General features: G+C 44.3%; 1 long non-coding RNA gene across 7 annotated transcripts in view; it reads right to left on the reverse strand.

Annotated features, from left to right (window-relative positions):
• Window positions 1–23,517, reverse strand: part of LOC116087161 — a 111,266-nt gene that overhangs the window by 83,203 nt on the left and 4,546 nt on the right. For 6 of the 7 annotated variants that reach the window (XR_004117276.1, XR_004117279.1, XR_004117275.1 and 3 more), the window contains exons 2-3: window positions 9,056–9,179; window positions 241–318 (exon numbers count right to left, since the gene is read on the reverse strand). This is a non-coding gene — a long non-coding RNA (uncharacterized LOC116087161). Of the gene's footprint in view, window positions 1–240; window positions 319–5,331; window positions 5,489–9,055; window positions 9,180–23,517 lie in introns of all 7 variants that reach the window. The other variant, XR_004117278.1, reaches the window with a different exon arrangement.

Consider the following 23,517-nt stretch of genomic DNA (forward strand, 5'->3'; position numbering starts at 1 on the left):
AGGTTAAGAGCTCTGGCTACTCTTCCAGAGGTCCTGAGTTCAATTCCTAGCAACCACATGGTGGCTCATAACCATCTCTAATGAGATCTGGCACCTTCTTCTGGTGTGCAGGCATACATGTAGACAGAGCACTGTATATATATGAAATAAATAATTCTTTTAAAATTTTTTCAATACCTACACACCTTTAAAAACACTGGTTAAACAAATATACCAAAGAGGAAAGAGCAAGTTATTCACCTTTTCCAAGCTTCACCATGTAGGCCCAGGCCTTCTAGATAGCATTTCCAAAGATGTGCCGAATCTAGACTGTCCTATCTGAAAATGAAATAAAGAACTGATCAGGTGACCACAAGACCATATTTGGGCATGCATCACCATTGCTGGCCAACAGGTAAAAGAAAGACATTGAGTTCGATTTGTTCCTTCTCGTATGGGAAACTGTGTGCTTAGGGATTAGAAGTTGAATGTTCAAGAACTCAGATACAAAGCCGTGAGTCCAATCCAGGTACCATTAGGAACAATACATGGACCTACAACCTGCCTGTCTGGAGAGATAAAAGCACATCTAACTCCACACTGAGGGGTCCTGGCCAGGATGAGTGGGGAGGACAGGGCGTGCCTCTTTCCAGTCTCCCTGCAGAAGACAGCTGGATTTCTTCCTCTGCTTGCCTTCAAGAACACACATCTCACAGGCATGTCTTACGCTCCCACTTTCTAAAAATACACTAGTTAAGACAAGAAGCCTGACTTTTGTTTCCTGCACTATCCTGAGAGTTTAAGGAGCTGAGAAAAAAATTCTAGCAGTTCGAGAGGTTGTGTTTGGTGGAACGTTGTCTCATGAGTGTCTGTCTCTTAGAAGTTCTTAAATATTAGTTGGATTGAGGTCTCTGCTTCTACTCAACAAGACATTGCACGTGCTTCTCCATGTTTACCTCAAAGAGTTTCCTCTGACTCACCCAAGCCTGGAAGAACCTCTGAATTCTTGAGGAGTCATCTTTCCTTCTTGTGTTTTTAGTGAACATTTACTCCCTTGTAGAATCCTCTGTTCCACTTCCCTTTCTCCTGAAATACGTTGACCACTTTGTCTATCCGAGCACTGTTCTAATTAGTTTCTAATTGAATTTAACTTCCATTCATTTCCTAATTAAATCATCACAGCTCTTTTGCATATCCTCTCCTATCTGATTCACTCTTGGATCCTGAGAATGTAACACTTATTCTACCCAGAAAGTAAAGCATTCACCCAGCTTTGTACAAAACTGAAGTGTGCACTGCTATTCCACACGTGGCTCATTCCAGTGAAATGGAAAAGTTCTCTCTTCCATTCTTTCTCTGCTGTTTCATCTGCCCTCTTGTACTGGCTGGTTCTGTGTGTCAACTTGACACAAGCTAGAGTTATCACAGAGAAGGGAGCCTCCCTTGAGGAAATACCTCCATGAGATCCAGCTGTAAGGCATTTTCTCAATTAGTGATCAAGGGGGTAGGGCCCCTTGTGAGTGGTGCCATCCCTGGGCTGGAGGTCTTGGGTTCTATAAGAGAGCAGGCTGAGCAAGGCAGGGAAAGCAAGCCAGTAAGTAACATCCCTCCATGGCCTCTGCATCAGCTCCTGCTTCCTGACCTGCTTGAGTTCCAGTCCTGACTTCCTCTGGTGATCAACAGCAACATGGAAGTGTAAGGTGAATAAACCCTTTTCTCCCCAACTTGCTCCTTGGTCATGATGTTTGTGCAGGAATAGAAACCCTGACTAAGACACCTCTGAAATATCGTGAGTGGCAGATCCTAACCAAAAGGGGGCCTAGAAGAAGAAAGAAGAGAGACAGGTGAGGGGGGAGGAATGGGATGGGGAGGAACATAGGAGGGTAAAGTGGCATGTCACCTTATACTCTTTCTTAAAAGATGTATTGAATGTGCATGAGTGTTTTGCCTGCACGTATGTATGTGTACAATGTTCATGCATGTTGCTTGGAAGTCAGAAGAAGGACTCAGATCCCCTGGAACTAGAGTCACAGATGGCTATAAGCCACTATGTGAATGCTTAGAACCAGCCTCCTGATCCTATGCAAGAAGAATGGGAGCACCATTTCCTGCTTCTGATGAACTTCAAAATGTGCCCCATCTTTATATGCCCCTTCCTGTTTTCCATTCCTATAAACCAAAAAGAGAACACTAATTGCTTGACGAACACACTTCAGTGTGATATTTTCAGGATGAGAAACAGGTAGATGGGGTAGCTGGGCACAAAGAACAGACATTCTTTAAACCCTGATTGACAGCTCTGAAAGGCCTTTTGTCTTTCCAGGATTACATCTCCCTAAGAAACGACCCTCCCTCTCAGCCCACTGGGAACTTTTCTGCTGTGTCAGTTTGGGGCCTCTTTAAGTCCTGACTCTGCAGAATTAAAATCTGGGCCTTGGAAACCATGAGTGATCCACCTACTCATAAGAAAGAAAGCCAAAATTCAAACCTCAGAGCCACAGTGCGAGGGCAGGGCCTCTCCCTGCTCCTGTGGCATCTGACTCCGTTCTTCAGGAACGGGGAGAGCAGCAGCTTTCCCAGACAGAGGCTCCAGGCTATGCCTTAGGTGGTATACCCAGGCTAACCTCCCTGACATGGCAGGCTACAGAGCCAAGGAGCTTTTTGCCAGTTCCGCCATCTTTCTCCAGCCATTCTGTCACCAGAACCCAGAAATGACAAAAGTAAAGAGCTGTAGTAATAGGTCAATGCTGGAAGAATGCCACAGCAGGAGCTAACCAACATTACTTTTCCACAGTTTTTATAACAACCTTAGAAGACACTGACATGGGTGTGTGTGTGTGTGTGTGTGTGTGTGTGTGTGTGTGTGTGTACATGTTCTTATTAGCATGTGCCCATATGTATGCCAATGTGTGAAGGCCAGACACTAATGTGTCTTCCTCAATCACTCTCCACCTTGTTCTTTGAGGCAGGCAGACTCTCTCACTGAACCTGAAGATCATGTATGTGCTAGGCAGGCTAACCAGTGAGTCCAGGAATCCATTTGTCTCCACCTCTATAATGACTAGGCTTTGAGGGGAGGGCGAGGGCTCGAACTCAGGTCTTTCTGCTTATATATCAGCCACCTCCAGCCCCATAGAAAATATTTTATATGGAAATTAAATGGGGCCGAAACAGAGTAATTGGAATGAGAACCTAGGCCTGAGGAGCTTGACACATATGTAGTTCAGTAGGAGAGTGGTTGTCTAGCATTTACTTGAAGCCTTGGGTTCAAGGCCAGCACCACTGAATGAATGAATGACAGATGTTTTGCTGTCGAGGGGACATTTAGTTAGTTCACAAGGTCCTTGATGGTTACAGCTAGAGGGAACACTGCTGGCACCTAGTGGGTAGATTAGGGATACCCCTAAAGACCATGCAATATGCTGAATAGCAAATGCCCTCAGTACCAGGGCCCAAACCAGGCTTCCCAATGCTAAGGCTGACTCTGTGCGCCCAGTCTTCATTTATGGAGAAACAGAAGAGTCTTCGGAGGAGTGGCTAGGGGCAAAAGAACTGAATACAGCCTCCTGGCTAGAGGAGGAGAGTTCCACAGTTTGTAATGGGAACGGGGTGAGCCTTATCTGTTGTTTCTACTAACATCCTCTGTGCTGACCATGTAGAAACCCAGCACAGCCATTGCTGCTGGCTGGGAATGCCTGCCAGTGTCTACTCCCTCTCTGCCCAGCCTCGGGCTGTCAGCACCTGGAGCTGGGCCAGCAGGGCTGGGTGGGGAGACTGGTACCAGACACCAGGCCTGTTCTCTGTCCTCCCTTTCCTAATAAATGGCCTTCCTGGCGCTGCTGCCCCATGGATTGGTGTCGGCGTAGACTGCTTGTCGGCTAGACGGACATTATTCTACGCCTGATTGGAGCGTGTAAAACAAAAACTTTGAGGGATGTAGTTTTGTGAGATGCACCCTCACACATTTGCTCCGTCATTAAGCAGTCGTAAATCAATCTGCCAAGCAGTTGGTTAACCGTTCTGTGAAAGTCTCTACAATCCCTTCCAGAGCTTAGCTAAGCCGGGAGAATCAAATCAGGGCTTAAGAGCCCTGGTGCATTCCTCCTCTTGCTTTCCCTGTTGTGTGGTTTAAGATATAATCTGAGCAGTGCATGCTTGTATGAGCACCTGCGAGTGCACACACACACATACACACACACACATACATATGCATGTACACATACACATTATAAACATTCATGTACATGCATATACATGCACATACACATATGCATACACATACACACATGCATACACATACACACACACATACATAAACACATGCACACACATGCATGCACACATATACATTATAAACATTCATGTACATGCATAGACATGCACATACACATATGCACACACATGCATACATAAACACATGCATACACACTCACACATACATACACAAATAAACATATAAATACATACACATACATGCATACACACACATACACATGTAAACACACATACATATACACATATACACACACATGCACACATACACACACACCAGACAGTGGGTGCTCCTATATGGTCTCCCAGATCTCTCTTCTTCCCTCTTCATGCTGCTTCGACTTCTGTTTGTCACTTGATACTTAGGGGTGCCAGGTTGGGGTTTGGGGATGGCAGGGCATCCCAAGGAATTTACTTGAAGCTCTTGTCTGTGAGCTTGCTGGAGCCAACACCCAGGAGTTAGGCCACAGAGGCAAGGTGATCAGGATCTGAGTGTGTTAGTGAAACAAATAAATGGCTGTGCTCTGTGTGTGTCTGTCCTTGACAGCACTGCTTTTATAGCATGTTTAGGTTCCTGTCCTTGCTATTAAGCAGCAAGCTTCTTCCAGGCGGGGGCCATGCCTGCCCCTTCACATGTCCGGTTCCTGGTACATTACATGAGTTGGCATGACCGAATGTGAAGACTAATCTGAAACAACCTGTGCACCCAGGTTTAAGGCGGATGCTGTATTTTATGCCTAGTGTCAAAACAAAACCTCAGAGGTTACAGGAAGAGGCGCGCATGCATCAAGTCACGGAGCTGTGAAGTGAACAGTGCATTTTGATGTGTATAAATCCAGTGTCACCATAATCCTCAAAAACCCAAGCCTGGATGCCACAATCCCAAATGTTGAATCCACAAACGCTAAAGCCTAAATCCCCAAACGAGTAAAAATCCCTAATTTTGAAATCATGAAAGCCCACAACTATAAAAAGTGAATTTTTCATTGGGTGGTGTGAGAGAGGTGTGTAAGATGGCCAAACGCTAAGTCTGAGAAGGAGTTGGTTCATTTAGGTTAATCGGGTTAACTAGGTACTTACGCCATATTAGCTGGAACAACCAGTTAGCTAGAACCCAGGTAGAATATTATTTTAGATGGGTCTGTGAAAGGATTTCCAGAGATGTGAATGTGGGCTTTGGATGGACTGGGAGAATGAGCCACCCTGAGACATGTAGGGCCATCCAATCGGCACGCACCTATAAAAAACAAATATACATGGAAAGAAGGTTGGCTCCAGGAGCTGGGACCCAGTTCTGCTGCCCTGGACATCAGAACAGGACCTAGCCTCGAGCTCCTGAGTGCTCCAGCTTTGGCGTCAGACTGGTTTGCACTGTTGTTTCCCTAGACCTCTGGACTTGGATCTTCACTGTTTGGATTTGGGCTAAGCTGAGCTACAGAGAGCTCAGCTCTCAGACAACTGACTAGTCAGTGGTGAAACCATCTCAGCTTTAGATCTATCCGGTCAAAAACCTAGAATATCCATAACAGTGTTTTAGATGACTACAGATAAAAAGTTGGGGGTCAAATTGGTTGGCTCACAGGAGCCTACAAATCCAGAACCTGAGGATCAGATGTCCTCTTCTGGACTCCATGGGCACCTGTGCTTATTTGCATGTATACAAGCACACACAACACACACACACGTCTTTTAAAAACTGGATATAAATAATTATGAATGATAAAGATATGGGTTTGTAAATTGAGATTCTTGATATATTTTATTAATAGTATATTAACAGTATATACACTCAACTGCTATTATTATGTCTTATTGTTGCCTCTTTGTTGTGATGTGCTCTATGTTCTATGTGAAAAATGAAAATGTGCATGTGTGTCAGAGAGGGTTTGTTATGCAAGTAAATGAATCTTTCGAAGGTGTAAACAAGTGTCCTTTTAAGGGATTTTAAAATGTATAATTATTTTTCTGAATTATGATATTTCAACACCTCTACATTTAGAATTCTGGTGTTGTCGCTGTGTAATGGCAGAAGTGCTGTAGGGTCTGATCTGATTGGGCCCCATACCAGGGGAAGTGGGTGACTGTAATGTTATCAGATGACTTGAAAGGACATGTCCTCTCTGAAGATTATGGAATGCTGACAGCTCCCTCCACAGTTGTACTTATACCCACGTAAGACTCTGATGGGAATTATCCTCAACAACCGCAGAGAGCCTTCTGTTGCTGTAAACACAGTTTAATCAGTCTTGTGGCTCATTAGCATACACTCCGCCTTCCAATTGTGCTCTGCAAACATCTAACGCTTCCCCCCACCAACAGCGCTCCCAATTAGTCGGAAAATCCACAGCAGATGTGAAATTTGTGGGATCCCGACTATAAAATGTTAATTGATTTTTGAAAGTTTGAAGTCTCTGCAAAACCCTTTTTGTTGGGAAGTTGTAGGTGACGTCCTCATCAACAGGGCTCCTCAAATATACTTCTTTTCTTTTTATTCCATTTTGAATCTATTTGGGTTTGTGTTGGCTTGTGTTGTTTTGTTTTGTTTTGTTTTTCTCTTTTACCACTTTGGGTTTTTCCTTGGGCTAGAGATAACTGGAGAGTTTATTAACCCTTAGATTTCATGAGTAAAATTGTGATGTGCGTGGAACTTAAAAAGGCAACTGACATGCTTGAAGGAGCTGGCTGACTGGCCCATCTGAGTCAGGAATTAACAGGATTCCTTCCCTTTGTGCCTGGAGCATGGGGCAAGGCAAAGTCTCTGGATTTATCAGAGCCAGTCATGAGGGCCTGGGTCCCTTCTTAAAGAGTTTTCTCTTAACTCACATTCCAAAGCTCGCTTGTGGCTGCTCGTGAAACCTCATGCATATACCTAAATGCACAAAATTGCCCCCCAAAATGGTGGAAGCACTCTGTCTCTGGGATGGATGGGCTTCTCCCTTCAGGGACAAGCAGTTCTGTGACTAGGGTCCACCATCTGAGCTGACCTGCAAAACCTAGTGATAGAGCTAATGTTAGACATCCAGAGAACAAGAACGCCACAAACGAGCTTCCGTTCTGGAATGCACGGTGGCTCACCATTCCCTGTGGACCTGTGAAACTAAGCTCTCAGGGGGCAAAAGGGTTGCAGACCACTATCTGTGTTTTCTCCTGCAGTATCTCCCCAAGACATCCACCCCCCCAATCCCCACCCACGCTGTCACTGCAGAGGTTGCTGCTGGCCTTGCATTCTTTACCTAGCTCCATCTCAGCTGCTGAATTTAAAGAAGGGTCCTCATTACAGGAATGGGACAATCCTGCCCCCCCAAAGCAAAATCCCTCAATTAGTTGAATAACTCTTTTCACTAGAGTCATTTTTGTTTTAATAAGGCTGTCTGCTTTTCAAGTCTGAGTATACTTCTTCATCCTTAGAGAAAAAGAATAGTAATATTACTGAGTATGGTCCCGTATTTCCCAAACACTTCAGAATTGCTGGTGTAGATTATATTTTCCACTGCTTGTAATTTTACTGATTGACATGTAAGCTTTCAACAGCTCTCCGATGCAATATCCTCACCATTTTCTAAGTGCAGTAGAAATCTAGGTCATTGGAAAATTAAGTGTCCTGCCCGGTCATTCAGTAAGTGACACAGTCAACACTAGGAAATCGGTCTCAAGTTGGGAAAGGGCACATGGTGCTGCAAGGTTTCCTGGCCACGCTTGTGTGTGATTGGTAATTGCTATCTTTGGATTCCCTACCTCTCAGGGAGCTCTCCTTCTCCATGTTCTCTTTTCTCCTTGGTAACTATGAGAAAGCTTAGAAGCTCCCTCAAGCTCCCCTCCCCCTCTTTCCCAGGAAGTGCATCCCTGAGAATGTTGGATCACTGATGTATGTTAGATTATTCCCCGTGAGTCTCTTGGCCTGGGGCAGTAGAACCCCATGGTTCCCTTCCAAAGTCCCTTACCACAGACTAGAGATAGGCTCTTCCTGCAGTCCTCCCTTCCTTCCCCAAGAGTTCCTCTGTATTTGCTCAAGAGGACTGAGGACTATTTCCCTGTAAGTCTTCTCTTGATGTTGGCTACTGATTGGGTCCGTGTGTATACTTGTGATATGGCTCTGGTTTTGGGTGGGTAAGGGGTAGGAAAGGATTTTAAAGGGAACTGGGACAGGTTCACAATCCAAAAGAGTATCACAGTTATGCAGAATTTCTCTGGATGTTTTCATAGATTCTTACCTATTATTCACCCAACCCTTGAAAAACAGTTAACTGCTCCAATTGCAAGCATATTCTTTTTCATAGTTTGCCTTTTTTTTTTTTTTTTTTTTTTTTTTTTTTTTTTTTACAGTTATAAAGTAGCATCAGAAACAATTTTATGTTCAGGGGGTCAGCACAACATGAAGAACTGTATTAAAGGGCCACAGCGTTAGGAAGGTTGAGAACCACTGCTGTAGAGCCATGCATTGTTAATAATATTATATTATGGCTTACATGAGAGTCCTCGAATGGAAAGGGGGGAACATGGATCAATGGAGGCTTCAGCTTCTCAGAGAAACAGGGATAGCAAGAATGGTCACCAGAGGGAGACAGAGCCTCAGACATTGCAGGCTATACTGCTCACCAGGAGGACCCTTGGTGTCAGTTTGACTGCCAGTGCTGGGACTTCTCCTTGTCCTTGGTCCTTCCTCTCCTCCCCCTCCCCTTTCCATTCCCTTGCTTGTTTCCAAGGGTTGTGGAAGGAGCAGCCTTGCTGGAATGTGCAACTGAAAGAGAAAACTTTCTAAGCAAATTATAGGCTAGGACTCGGGACCCGGTTGCAGAGCACTTACTTGGCATGTAGAAGGCGTTGTGTTCAAACTCTGGACCAGGAGAGGAAAGGAAAACAAAAAGAACTGTGAGGTGAATTCCTGTTGTCTACAGCCTCTCGTCTGAAGTCTGAAGAAATGCAGCTTTCTAAATCCAAAAGCAACGACAGACAGAGTGTGCTTAGCTCCCATATCAGAACCTTCAATCCCTGTCAGAAACACGAAAGTAACAGTATACATACATACACATATGCGTGTTGTACATATATGATATGTACATGTGTATGTGTGCATATGTGTGTGTCTCTATCCTCTGAAGCATATGTAATCAATGCATTTGATTTTTTTTGCCTCAGAATCTTACATTGAAATTTTAAGCACCGAAATACTCTGTATAATAAATACATAAAGCTAAATTCGTAGCATTGGAGTATTCAAAGAACTGATTATTTAATATCTGGATGTTAAACTTCCTTAAGGCTTCTAATTATAACATCTGCTGCACAGTGGATAGGAAAAATATTTTTAAATCATAAAATGAAAATCAAAATTTGTTCTCGAACCATACATATTATAGGAGATACTTAGGCTGAGGGCACTGGACTCCTAGAAAGAGAGAGCTTGATTGTATTCATAGAGACATTTCCTGTGATGCATGGAATTCACTAACGGATGGCAGATTTGTGTTCACACAGAACCTATCCTGGGAAGGAAAGCCTAGTGCCTGCCTTGCCCACCAGAGGTGAGCGAGTCTCTGAGGCAGATCCCAGGCCAAGCTCGCAATAAAGAACAGCGTGGTCACTTCCACCTGAACTCCCACCCTCATCCTAGTCAGAGGTCAGCTGGATCAAAATAGCTAAAGCCTATTCAACATAAGCTGTAAAGGGAAAGCCTGAAGGGCCTTCCCCAGGGTGGAGGACAGAAAGATCATCAGCCTTCTAGGTGGCGTAGGTAAGAAGAACAAGATGCTAACATCTCGACGTATCCTGATGTTAGTATTTCTACTCTCTTGCCAAGTTCTCATCCTTGCCCCTCCCCTCAACATCTGCTCCCCCACCCTGCTGTTCCATCTGCCTCCCTTTGTCTTCATAGAAAGTCCCTTCTCAAGCACACCTATTTATCCTTTGAACTCAACGTAGCCAACGTGTTCTGACTCCAGTTCTCTCCAGCTAAGACTCTAGCCCAGTTTGGATCAAGTCCAACTTCAAATCTCAGCAACATTGGCCAGGAGACAGTGATCAAATCCTCGACTACCCTTAACCAGCTGCCAGCCCCCATCTTAGGAGCTGGCCACCTACCTAGATGAGCTTCTTGTCAGTAGATGCAGCTGGCAGTTGACAGGCTGCTGTGACTCAGTTCCCTTAGTCTTGTCAATCTTGATAGACCAGAATCAAGCCACTGAGGAAATGGATCCAGTAACTTGAATTGTGTCTAATGGAAGGACCAATATTTAAAATTGCAATGGTGACTCCAGAATTCTTTCCTCTGAACAGTTGATTTGGTTGGTGCCATTTTTTGCAACATCAACACCCAGTTGCAGATGAGCACAGCTAACAATGGTTTTTGAAGCATGCTTCAAAAGCATTTGGTGAGCAATTTATCTTTGAATGTATTTTGTTTTCATAGCATCCAGAATGGGAGGCTATAAAATTGCAAGTTAAGAACGTGTGCATCGCTTCTGCTGAAGAAAATTCTCAAGGGAGAAAGGGACAGTTAGAAGATATCTGAAAATGAAAGTAGAGGTGTGTCTGGAGCCAAAACTATGACACCTCAGAAAGCTTCAGGGAGACAGTTGAATCCACGTTCACAGTACACAGCTGACGTGGACGGGGTCTCCAGTTTTACCTCTTCTGTGTAGCAATACCAGAGATGCAAAGATCTTCAAAGAATAATAATACATAGAAGTCCTTAAGAATTGTCACCCAATTTGATGACATAAATATAGTCAATGATCATTGACATATAATGCAGATAAAAACCCAAGAAGGAATAAGAGCCATATTTTCACTCTGTAGAATCATGTACCTGAACTTTTACCAGTGGCCACATTATCTGTGGCCACAGTTGTATATGGATAGTGTTTAGTGTTTTTAAATGAGTCCTTTTTTTTCAGTTCCTCACTACCAAATTCAGGGATAGAGTACACAAGGTTAAACACCTACAGAAAAGAAGCTTATCCTCATCAAAGATGGTGAGCCATAACTTATACGAAGTCACATTGTGTTGTTGTTTTCATTGTTTTAATTTAATATACCCAAGGGGGCGGGGTACACATGGCTCCTATATTGTGATGTCAGGGACCTCCATCCTTTCCTCCTGCCTTTCTGTGGGTTCCAGGGCTTCTGCAGAAGGCCCCTTTGCCAAGTGAGTCTCCTCAGTGACTCCATCATTATTGTATCACACCATCTTCCAGTCTTTTGAGACATTTTATTACTCGAGCTTTATTGAAGAAAGACTTCTCTTTCTAAACATTTTCACAATCCTAACTTGGTCATCATGCAGCTCAGTTGTCCAAGCTATATTATTATCCTCATTTAGCAGATAGGAAAGTTGAAGTTCAGAGAGATTAAGTTACCTGAGCAAGGTTGCAAGCCTTGCTTAAAAGTGAGCAGTTTAATAAAAAATAGAATTAGGATATGTTGTTGACACCTTTTGAAGTCTCTCCTACCAGTCCTCTTTAATGTTGTATTACAAATTGTAAGGCCCTTTTCTGTTGTCCTATTTAATTCTTAACACCCCATGAAGTTGACCCTTGGTGAGCCCATCTCCAGTTTACAGAACCTACGATGGAAGCCTGTATCAAAAAGGAGCAAATAGACCTCCAACTGGGTCCCTCAGTCCACACGGTTCAATTTCTTGTGGTTCATATGCAATTTTAATATAACATTCTGGACATCAGTTTCCTAAAACAGTCTTGGTTAGCCCAAAAATGCCCTGTTGTAAATAAATGTAGCTTTGGTTGAACATTAAACACGTACTGCTCTCTTGAGCTAATTCCTGTTGAGTCGAAGGTGATCCACAATCAAACTGAGGGTGTTAACTTGCTTGTTTGTCATTGTGGCAAAATTTCTGTGAGAGAGGCAAGTTGAGGGAGAAAGGATTTATTTGGAGTCACTGTTCCAAGGGGAGTCCCAAATGTTATGGTGAAAGAGCACGGTAGCACAATGGCTCTCTCTGTCCATGTCACCAAGAGAACAAGGCAGCTGGTCATACCACAGCCACCCACAAGGAAGAAAAATAGGTGTGAGAAAAGGGACTCAGGCATAATATACTAATGACGACCTCCAAACTACATCAACCAGCTAGGCCCAGCCTCCTAACATCCTGAGACAAAGCATTCAACCATGTGAGCCCTTAGGGAACATGGTTTATTCAAGCCGTAATCCTCAGTTCTGCCATTAAGCAGCATAGAAGAACACATACTCATTGAGGTAAACGCCCTAGGAAGACGACAGAGCCTTTATAAAGAAGATATTCTTGGCTTCTGTTACACAGTGTGTGGTACATCCATCCATCCCACTCTACCACTGAAATAGGGGCAGATATATTTATTACATGCCCTGGTTTTCCAGACTGGTTTTATGACTCCGAAAGCAAGTTTTAAGGACTTCTCGGGCAGCATATCTATTTCCAGTCTAGTCTTGTTTACTCTCTGACTATTCTGTTAAGCATTAGGGAAACCCGGCACACTAATAGCCAAGTAAGTAGGATTTGCATTTCTCCAGCTCTCATCATCGGGTGGAAAGTGCTCAAGAGGACGATTACGCCAGTGCTCCTGACTCTTACTTTATTTATGTGTTTATCCAAGACCCTCTTGCCTCCATAAACACAGCGATTTGCTTTGCTGCCCCCCTCAATGTTTCAGAAGATAGTTTTTGGTTCGCCTCCAGATGTGTGTCAGTGGGTAAGTCTCTGGATGGGAGTTAACCATCCCCTCTAGTCCTCCATAATTACTTTGGTCTACAATCTTAAAGAACATTTATAACTCCTCTGTACCTGGTAGAGTCCTTCAGATAAAGATGAGGGATGGTTTCTCGGTCCTGGTTTGGCCTCAGATCCATTTTTTAGGTCCGATTCACGGCTCTTCGTCCTACTGAAATGGCTTTCTTAGGAGAGTAAACACTAATACCCTGACAGAATACATTTCATCCAACCTATAGGAAGTGTTCCTTAGGGGGCCTTCCAATTTTATCAGAGCCGTGAAGTAGAGGCATGAACATAAGCTGGTAGTGATGTACCAACGGTGAGTGGACTGGAAGCCTCTGGAGGCGGGGCTGGGTGCTAGCATCCCACATCCTCAGGACCACAGCAGATGCCCATACATGCTAGTGTGTCCAGAGTGGAAAGCTGCCTTTAAATGTTAGTGTATTTCACGTTGTTACTGTTATTAAATGTTGTTCCTGTATTTCAGAGCAGTTTAGAATGACCGAAAGTACTCTGAAGACATTGTTTTATTGTTCCAGCTCAAAATATAATGAGGGCCAGAGATGTGGCTCAGTTGGGGAAGCGCTTGCTTACCATGCATGGAACCCTCAGCAAGATGTAAACCACCCATGGGGGTGCGGAGCTGAACCCCAGCACACTGGCAATCGAGGCTTGGGAAAAAGGATCAGGTCATCCTCATCTTTAGAAAAAGTTTGAGGTCAGCCTGGGATATGTGAGACCCTGACCAATGACTTTCAATGTTTACTTGTTTTCCAGTGTCCATGGATCTTTGGGGGGGTTCATCAAGCCGTTAAAGAAGAGCTAAGAGAAAAACATATCATCTATGTCTATCTATTAGTTCTCTACTACTGGGTCATAAACAATCCCCAAAGCAACTTGGAAAGAAATATTGGGCTGGTAAGATAGCTCAACAGATGGCAGATTGAGTCTACAGAGTGAGTACCAGGACAGCCAGGAAAACACAGAGAACCCCTGTCTCGAAAAACCAAAAAAAAAAAAAAAAAAGAAGAAGAAGAAGAAGAAAAAAGAAAGAAAAAAGAAAGAAAACTTCCTTGACAACAATGCCATTCTATTGTTAGGAAATTCTTTAAAAATAATAACAAAAACTAGAGGCTGGAAAAAAAATAGCTCCGTGGTTAAGATCACTGGTGTTCTTACTAGAGACCCAGGTTTAATTCCCAGCATCCACATGACAGCTCCCAGCTGTCTGCTACTCCAGTTCCAGGTGACCTGACACCTTCTTCCAACCTCTGAAGGCACTGAGTACACACTGGCTGCATAGACAGACTTACAGGCAAAATGCCCATGTACATGAAATAATTAAGAATTTAAAATAACAAAACCCAGTTGTTAACAATAATATCAACAACACTGAACGGCACTGACAGAAAAGGCCGGGGAGTGAGGGCTGGCATTTAATTTTCTTCTCCAAGCCAAACATCCCAAGTATCAGTTCTCAAAAGGTTACCCCTTGGAACTGAGCACCAGTCTAAAGGTGTTCACAAAGGGGGATGATCCCCAGCACTGTGCAGAATACTCACGCCTGCCAGATGTGCCAACATGGGACAATGAGAAGGAGCCAAGGAAGAAGAAAGACACCTTGCTCCTCAGGCTGAATGACCCCTGGGCTTGTGCAGACAGCAATCTCCCTCCTCACATGCTTCTCACAGGACAATAACCACTGCTGCCTGGACCCAAACCACAAGCCAGTGCCTGCTTCAGAGCCTGGCACTTAACTCTCCTCTCGTACTTCACTCTGGTATCTTCCCAAACGCTAGCTCACAGATATGGAGAAAGACAGACAGACAGACAGAGTATTCTGCTTTGATTCCCTTCATAACCCGAGCCTCCAGATTATAGATAGAAGTTTATCCTAAGTCTTTCCTGACTTGAATTGGGTTGGCTGGGAGCCCCAGTTCTGTGTGTTTACTTCTGATGAGGCTTTGGAACAGGGATCAGCCCCTGGCACTTACTGTCCTTCAACCTATGTCAAATGCAGGAGGGAGTTACTGGCCACTCCTTGCCAGACACAAAGCCCAGCAATCTCGCTACATTGTTGCCCGAGAGTCGAGTGCTGGGGGTGGAGATCTTACTTCTATGTCAGACTTGAAGAATGCAAAGACGGTAACAAATGACCTCAGATGGTAGGCAAGTGACTGTAGCCTAGGGCAGTCTTATTCTGTGCACTTAACCAATGGACTTCTCCAAATGAAATGATTATACAAAACAGTCAGTCTGGAGGGAGTGAATAGGTGAAAGTCCTGTCCGATTGCATACATCACTAGGACTTTGCCACCCAGTCCCTACTGTGAAAACGTCATCTAAGTAAGATAGAAAAGCACCTCCAGGCTGCTATTGACAGATTCTGTCGGTACTGTGATTGAGTTCCTTGCCTCCCTGAAACACAATCCTCTCTCCTTTGCAGAAAGTAGGCTATCAGGGGAAAGTTTGGGTGAATTTTTTTTTTCAAATTTGAAGATAGACGACTGTTTGCTAAATTGCAGGAGAACTGAAGGGGAGGACGTTTAAAATAACATGTTTTCATCTCCTGCCTGGGGAAGCTGGAGTGGCTCAGCATCCTCAGGCGCCAGGAGCTGATACAGAGGATAGACACCTCAGCATCCTCAGGGGCAGAGCTGATACAGGGGATAGACACACTTCAGCATCCTCAGGGGACAAGGGCTGATACAGAAGATAGACACACTTTAGCATTCTCAGGCACCAGGAGCTGATACAGGGAATACAGACACACCTCAGCATCCTCAGGGGACAAGGGCTGATACAGAAGATAGATACACTTCAGCATCCTCAGGCACCAGGAGCTGATACAGGGGATAGACACACTTCAGCATCCTTAGGGGACAAGGGCTGATACAGAGGATAGACACCTCAGCATCCTCAGGGGCAGAGCTGATACAGGGGATACAGACACACCTCAGCATCCTCAGAGGCAGGGGCTGATATAGAGGATAGACACACCTCAGCATCCTCAGGGGCCAGGAGCTGATACAGGGGATATAGACACACCTCAGCATCCTCAGGGGACAGTGACTGGCACCGTGTATGAGATATCCAGCAAAAAGCTCCTCATTCCAAACACTTTCCAATGACAACTCTCTAGACATTTGGGGAGCTTGTGGTGGTCCTGTTAATATGGCTCATTGAAATTTAGCTATAAGCACTGTCTCCCTAAACCCTGAGTGGGAGCAGCCCTAAAGTAACAGTAACCAGTATGTTTCTTTTAAGATAGACCAGTATTCACTTAAAATCTTAATAACAAGATGGGCCTGGCAGTTCATCCTTATTATCCTGGCACATAGGAGACCAAAGTAGGAAAAATAGAAGCTCAAGAAGCTCAAGGCCAGACTGAGAACTCAATGGTACCCTGCCTCAAATAGGAGTGTGTGTGTGTGTGTGTGTGTGTGTGTGTGTGTGTGTGTATGTGTGTGCGCGCGTGTGAATGTGAGTGGAGGTCAGAGGATAACTTTCGGGACTCCATTGTTTTCTTCTATTCTGGGTGTCTGGGGTTACAGCTCAGGTGCTCCAGCTTGCCCAGAAACCACTTTTACCCATGAAGCTGATTGACATCCACAAAGTAGCATTTAAATGATGCTAAGAAGTTCTTTGGACAGCTGTGCCTCAAGCAGAAGGGTTTAAAGTGGGGCTTTGGATGCTGTAATTCCAACTTCAACACATCAGAGGACCCAGAACCTTGTCAGGCAGCTTGGTATACCCACAAGCGCAACCTCGGTTGGAGTCAGATGCAGTCTTGGATATTCAGACCAGTTCTCCTCTGTCAGCTCAAAACTGTGAAGGCAATAGTGACTACCCCCACGGGAAAGTATCGCTACGGGGGACCATACCCATTGCACTGTTATCGCCCAGCACACAGTTCACCAAGCAAGTGATTCTGAATGACCTTGGGGTAGGACAGGAGTAGGGTGGGGGACAGGAAGAACATGCTAGAATCCTAGGGTCAGGGTCTAAGAGAATCAGAAAATGAGACAAAACAAAACCAAAACCAACCAACCAAACAAGCAAGCAAGTAAATAAAACGGTAACATTTGGATTTAATCCTACTAGACAGAGTCACAGGTTTCCAAATTCTTAGAATGCCCTTCTAATAAAATATAAATAAAAGTCTCAAAATGTAAGTAAAGCTGATGAAAGTGCTCCCTTAACAAAAAGGGGTAGTGAGTAGGATGAGATTAAAGGCTGTGTGTACCATGAATTTTCAGACGATCCTGTCACTTCTCAAACAGCCAGTAGATGGCGCTTGCGGCACGCACATGTGATCACTCACGGCCAGCCTGCTTTTCCGCTTACCAGAGAATTGAGAGCAAAAGGCAGAGTCCCTAACAGCTCTATTCAGGGGCCGGGAGACCTGGTTTAAGCTTTGTTCTAATTTGTTCCATTTACGAGCACTTCTTGAGTTCAAATCCTGCTTCTGCAGCACATTTAAGACCTGTGTGGTTCAGGGAAATTTACAGAATCTCTTTAGACCTTATTTTTTTTTTTAATTTTAACTTTATGTTTTTACTTACTCACTTTACATCCTGCTCACTGACCCCCCTTCTTCCCATAATCCTTCCCCCGTCTCCCCCTCCTTCTCCTCTGAGCGGATGGGGACCCCCATGGGTATCCTCCCACCCAGGCACTTCCAGGCTTTCCAAGGCTAGTAGAACTTTTATCTTCTCCTTTTCTTCTGGTTGGTTGGTTGGTTGGTTGGTTGGTTGGTTGGTTGGTTGGTTGGTTGGTTGGTTGGTTGGTTGGTTTTTTTGTTTGTTTGACAGGGTTTCTACGTGTGGCCCTAGTTTTCCTGAAACTGGCTCAGTAGACCAGGCTGGCCTCGAACTCAGAGGATCTACCTGGTCATGCCACCGGAGTGCTGGGATTAAAGGCATGTGCCACAACTGCCTATCTTTGACCTCAGTTTTCTCATTTCTACATTACAGACAATAAGTGATCGTGGGGAAATTCTGAGAACCAAGGTCGGTAAATATATTTTAAGTTTGCAAAAGCCGCGGACACAAATGTGGACCAGTAAATTCAGCCAGAGCTCATTTGTCGATTCATCTAATCTTCCTAAAAGTTCTCCTGGGGGTTTAGTACATTTTAATGCCACCAAATTAGTGGGGAAACTCAGGATTAGGTTCAGAATTTACTCTGCTGAAAAGAAATACGACTAGATTTTAAGTCCAGCTTACTCCTCCACATCTCGCTCCTCCGCCACCGGAGGTATATCACGTGGTGCTGGACTGACGGCTAGGAGGTTAAGAACGTGGGCTGCTTTTCCAGAGAAGTGAGTTTGGCTCCCAGCATTCATATCCAGGATATGAATCATATTGCTCACAGTACGTGCGATCTTCAGCTCCATTGCCTCTTTCAGACTCCACGAGCGTGAGACACGCAAACATATAGAGACCGACATAAAAATAAAATAAAATCAATAATTAAAAAGATAAAACACACTGTGGAACAAGGCCATAGAAATAGTCCAGTAGGAAGAAGAGATGGACTGGCCTTCCCAAGGTTCGAAGCCTGTGGCTCCGGCAAGATCAGAGCGTTGTAAAGGGTCCCAGCCTGAGCTTGGACGCCCTCAGTTCCGATGAGGTTCAGGAAACCCTGTCTTGGCAACTTTCTCCTTCTGAAAAGCGCTCGCATTTCTTCCTCCTTTGAAAATTAGATTAAAACTTAGCTTACCTACAAAGACACAAGAACCCATCTTTGACCTAGGATTCTGAAAGAACAATGTTACAACTGGGCTTGTAAATAAAGTCTGACAAAAGACGTTCCAGAAATGTTCGCTCTAGCAACACTTCTATGCACATTGGGTCTTCCAGACATGCCCCGATAGACCTCTAGAAAGCCTCGTTCCCACTTGCCCCTCCCTTCTGGGTGCTGCCTACCCCAATTCCTTATTTTCAACTCTCTTTGCGCTACTGCAATGTCTGTTATCCTTGATTGGCAGTCCAGGAAATGGAATCCTGGAACAGTGGTGCCCAGTTGAAATATGAGACTGAATTGGGAATTTGGCCTCAACATTGTTGGACTTCAAGTCCCACTGTCCTCCCACCCTCGGTCTCATTGCTTGGCATGACTTCAGAGGCGGGCTCTGCTCTGTACTTCTTTCTTTGGAGAGTCCTGGGCTGCATTTTGCTTTAACTTCTCTAGTTGACATGCGCTCCCACCTCAGCATCCTTTACTTTCTCCAGAGAAACCTGAGGTAACTTTCTTTACATCTCCTTGCTCTAGGGTTCTTAAGGAAATTTGCATTCATAATGTAAAGCCTGCATAGATTTGCAGCAGCCTGTCTTTCTCCCTGTATGGCCACCTCTACATCTCTATGAAGGGAACCTATGAGGTTGGAAACGGATTTCTGGGTATTCCTTGGGTTTTCCACAGAAACAGCAGATCTGACCTACTGACAGGGTGGTTAGCTGAAGGCTAGCTAGTACCAGTTGGCCAGCCATTCCCACAGTGACTCAAGCATGCTAGTCTCTACCTAATCTACCTCAAGTTGCAACTGCTTTCCTGACGGAACAGTGACGGTGTTTTTCATGCCTTCGGCATCTTTCTTTCCTTCTAGAAGTTCCTTTGGTAAAAGTCTATTCCTGGCCCAACCTTCTTGCCCTTTTACTTCCTGCACTGTGATCTCAGTTAGCATCTTCTACACAGGATGACTCCGAATTCCATGCTCACTTGGAGCTTTCTCTGTCACTTCTGCTGTGTAGTGTTCCTACAACGCTCTCATTTGCTTCTGTTCCAGGTACTGCTGCCATTTGGGAAAGGACTCCGCAACTCTGTGGCACAAGGCAGCCCCTTTAAGATGCCTGTAGATCACAGAGAGGACTGGCCCATGAAGGGCTTGGGACTCCAGAAGAGTATTCCAGAGTCATGTGATATTGTGATCTGAAATCATCTGGGTATTTGTTTGCATATCGGATGCCTTGTGTTCCTATTGGCTGGGCTTTCAGCTTGTTTGCATATCTGATGTCTGATGCTCCTATTGGCTGGGCTTTCTTTCAGCTTTGTTTGCATATCTGATGTCTGATGCTCCTACTGGCTGGGTTTTCAGCTTTGTTTGCATATCTGATGTCTGATGCTCCTACTGGCTGGGCTTTCAGCTAAGCTATGCGCTAGACTTCCATGGTACCACTCAACATGATTTCTCCGCTTGAGTCAGTTTGAAGTTCCTCCCAATAAGGTTGTCTGAAAGCCAGCATCCCAGAACAGCAAGGCACAATATAAAGAGCTTTATGTGACTTGAAGAACAGAGAAACAATTCCCTTATAATCTCTTGGTCATAAAAATGACCAAGGCCTACCCAGGCTCAAGGCAGAAGAACTCAAAGCCCACTTAGCTCTCTCTATAGCAAAAATGTGCCAAAGTCACGTGGAAGAAAGAGCATATGACATACCAGGTGATATTGGAGCCATCTCTGAAAATTGCGATCCATCAGAAGTCTGAATGCTCAAACCCATATCATCATCATTATTCATGTCCCCCTTTCCTTAAACTTTACCTTCGTGGGCAACGTCACTTCTATACAGTCATCGCCATCATTAGGGATCAAACCGTTATCTCTGGCTGCTTGAGAGTCAACACAGAACCCTGCCCTATACTACCATATATGATCACCACCAAGCACTCTCCATGTCTTATCCAATTTTGCTTACTTAGTCTCGTGAATGAATACATTTGGTACGTGCCTTTGATCCGTCCTTTGATGCCCATAGCCTCAAATCATATCCCTCCCTCCAGATTCCCCAGCTACATCCTGGACTCTACGGCTGCTGCAAAACCCTTCTGCTCCCCTCTGCCCACCACCTTCTCTAGCTCTTTGGCTCAGCTGAACAGTTCACCGTCCTGAGAAGCTTTCTCCACATCCTCCCATCACAACCCCCCTGTAAGCAGGTGGGCTTCCCTCCATGGTCCCCTTCTTTCTCTTCTATCTGTCTGGGTTATCCAACGTCATGCTTTGTCTTCAGTAACTTCTAATTATGATCAAATTGTGGAAATCATATCACACAGAAGTTAGAAGCTGGCAGGAAGCTCAGCTATCACACGATCTGACTCGATTAACCCCTTCTTCTCCAGAGGGACCATTTTAAGGTCTATGCCATTAGCTCCGTAGTGTCCATCAATGGAATAAATGTCCACGCTTCTGTAGTAGAATCTGGACTCTGTGTGTCACTGTGTGTCAGTAGTATGGCTGTCAGCTTGATCTAAGCAGGCAGCCGGAAGTGGGCCACTGGAGGAAATGTTCTACATGCCCCAGGAAGACACCCGTTTCTGCCAACAGCACAAGAGATTACCAGTCTTCCTCTTAAATGGCTTCCTGGTTCCCTCACCAGTTTCTCCCAAGACCATCCATGCTGACTCATGTGTTTTCATTTTTAGTTCTTCTGACTTTGTTTTATTTTATCTCTTCTTTCTAAAGTGAGAGGAAAAAAAAAAAATATCCAGGAAATCGTTCAAAAAAACTCCAAACCAAATACGATTCTATTTTCTCTCTTCTCAAGAGTATTGAATTTCTTCTTGTGGTGCTGACCATAGTGGTTTTCGTAGATCAGAAAAACCAGAGCATGTCTTCTGGGTGAATTTACACATTTTCATCTTTTATGAATTAACCACCCGTGTGTCTGCAGAAAAAAAAAGGGGGGGTGGGCAGGACCATTTTATATGCTTTTAAATTTCTTCACTCTGGCCTTTTTCATCTGCAAGCTTCTTGACAAAGTCAAGGTGGTGAAATAGAAGAGTCATGTCCTGCTCCCCAGACTGGATAAGAGAGTACATACTAAAAATAGCAAAGGGAAGGTAGTCACAGGGAAGCCAGGTTTTAACTCTTCTCCCTTTCTGCAGCAAAGAAAGCCTCCAAGATAGCTGCTGCGACCACCAACGTTCGTTTACCAGGCCTGTCTGTGTCACCATGGAGAGACACAGCATTTTAGAGAGGAGAACTCAGGACACTGTTTAGGTTTCACTCTTCAGTAGATCAAGGAGGAAGCACTGTGCTTTTCCCCCATGAGCTTCAACTATATTTTATACACAATGTATAGGAAAAAAATTTCATTATTCTTAGAACAAATGAAAAGACAAGAGGCCTTAAATCCTTATAACAATAAGATGCATCGTGAGATGACAAGAGTGACAATTAATTATAATAGAATAAAAACCTTTCTTGTACTGAGGATGGAGTTTGGTTGGGCGAGTGCTAGCCTACTGTGCAGGAAGTCTGGGGTTTGATTCCTAGAACCACATACACTGAGCACAGCACAGGCCGGTAATCCTAGCCCTTGGGAGGTGGATGCAGGAGGATCAGAAATTCAAGGTCATCCTCAGCAACATAGCAAGCTCAAGCCTGGGCTACATAAGTTCCATTCTAGAAGAGGAGGAGGAGGAGGAGGAAGGGGAAGGTGAGGAGGAGAAGGAGGGAGAGGGGAGGGAGAGAGGGAGGGGTAGAAGAAGAAGAGAATGAAGAGGAAGAGGAAGGAAAAGGGGAAAAGAAAGGAAAGGAAGTCATCATAAGTTTGCCACGTGAAGATATTGCTGTGCCCATCAATCTTTCTGTCTTACCTCCTCTACTCCGTTGTGAGGATACGTGTGCACATGAATGCACATGGACTCAAATACAAGTGTTAATTAGATGAGCTCATTCTCTACACATTGTTCTGTGATCTGAGTTTTTAACTGCGTTTTTCCAAACGTATTTTTATTGAGATGCTGAGGATATAAGTCACTAATAAAGCAGTTACCTAACACACAGACCTTGGCCCAACTCCCCCCAAATCTCATAGACACCCACATACTCACACACATAATTTTTAATTTGCACATAATAATTATATATATATATATATATATGGAGTATATATAGAAAATATTTCATTATTTCTATGAAATTCAGGTTCTATAGAGCATTTTGTGTTTTTAATCAGCCGATTCTTTGTGCTCGTGGAAATTTTCTAAGCAGGTAGCTCTTAAGATAATGAGAACTGGGGCTGGACAGATGGCTCAGCAGTTAAGAGTACTGGCTGCTCTTCCAGAGGACCTAGGTTCAATTCTCAACACCCACATGGCAGCTCAGAACTGTCTGGAACTAGTTCCAGGGAATTCAACACCCTCACATAGGCATACATGCCAGCAAAAACACAAATGAACGTAGAATTTTTTTAAAAAAGAAAAAAAAATTTAAAAAGATAATGAAAACTAGCCACTGCCCCACCTTTAGTAATTTTATTGTTTCCCAAGATGCTTTACTGCAAGAAATGGTAATTTCTTTCCTAAATTTTTGTACTTATTTATGTAGGTTCTTTAAGACAGGGGTCTCATGCTGTACCCCTGGCTAGCATGGAATCATGTAGCCCAGGCTAGCCTTGAAGTCATGCCAATCCTCCTGTTTCTGCCTCCCAGGTACTGAGATTACAGGCATGAGCCACCACAAGCATCCAGAAACAATGCTCTTAATCCGAAGAATCTAAAAGTGTTCTAGCCTGTATGGCTCCCCAGAAAGGAAAGCAATTCTCTATTTCATAAGG

The sequence above is a fragment of the Mastomys coucha genome, unplaced genomic scaffold, assembly GCF_008632895.1.
Source record: "Mastomys coucha isolate ucsf_1 unplaced genomic scaffold, UCSF_Mcou_1 pScaffold13, whole genome shotgun sequence".
In the NCBI taxonomy this organism is placed as follows: Eukaryota; Metazoa; Chordata; class Mammalia; order Rodentia; family Muridae; genus Mastomys; species Mastomys coucha.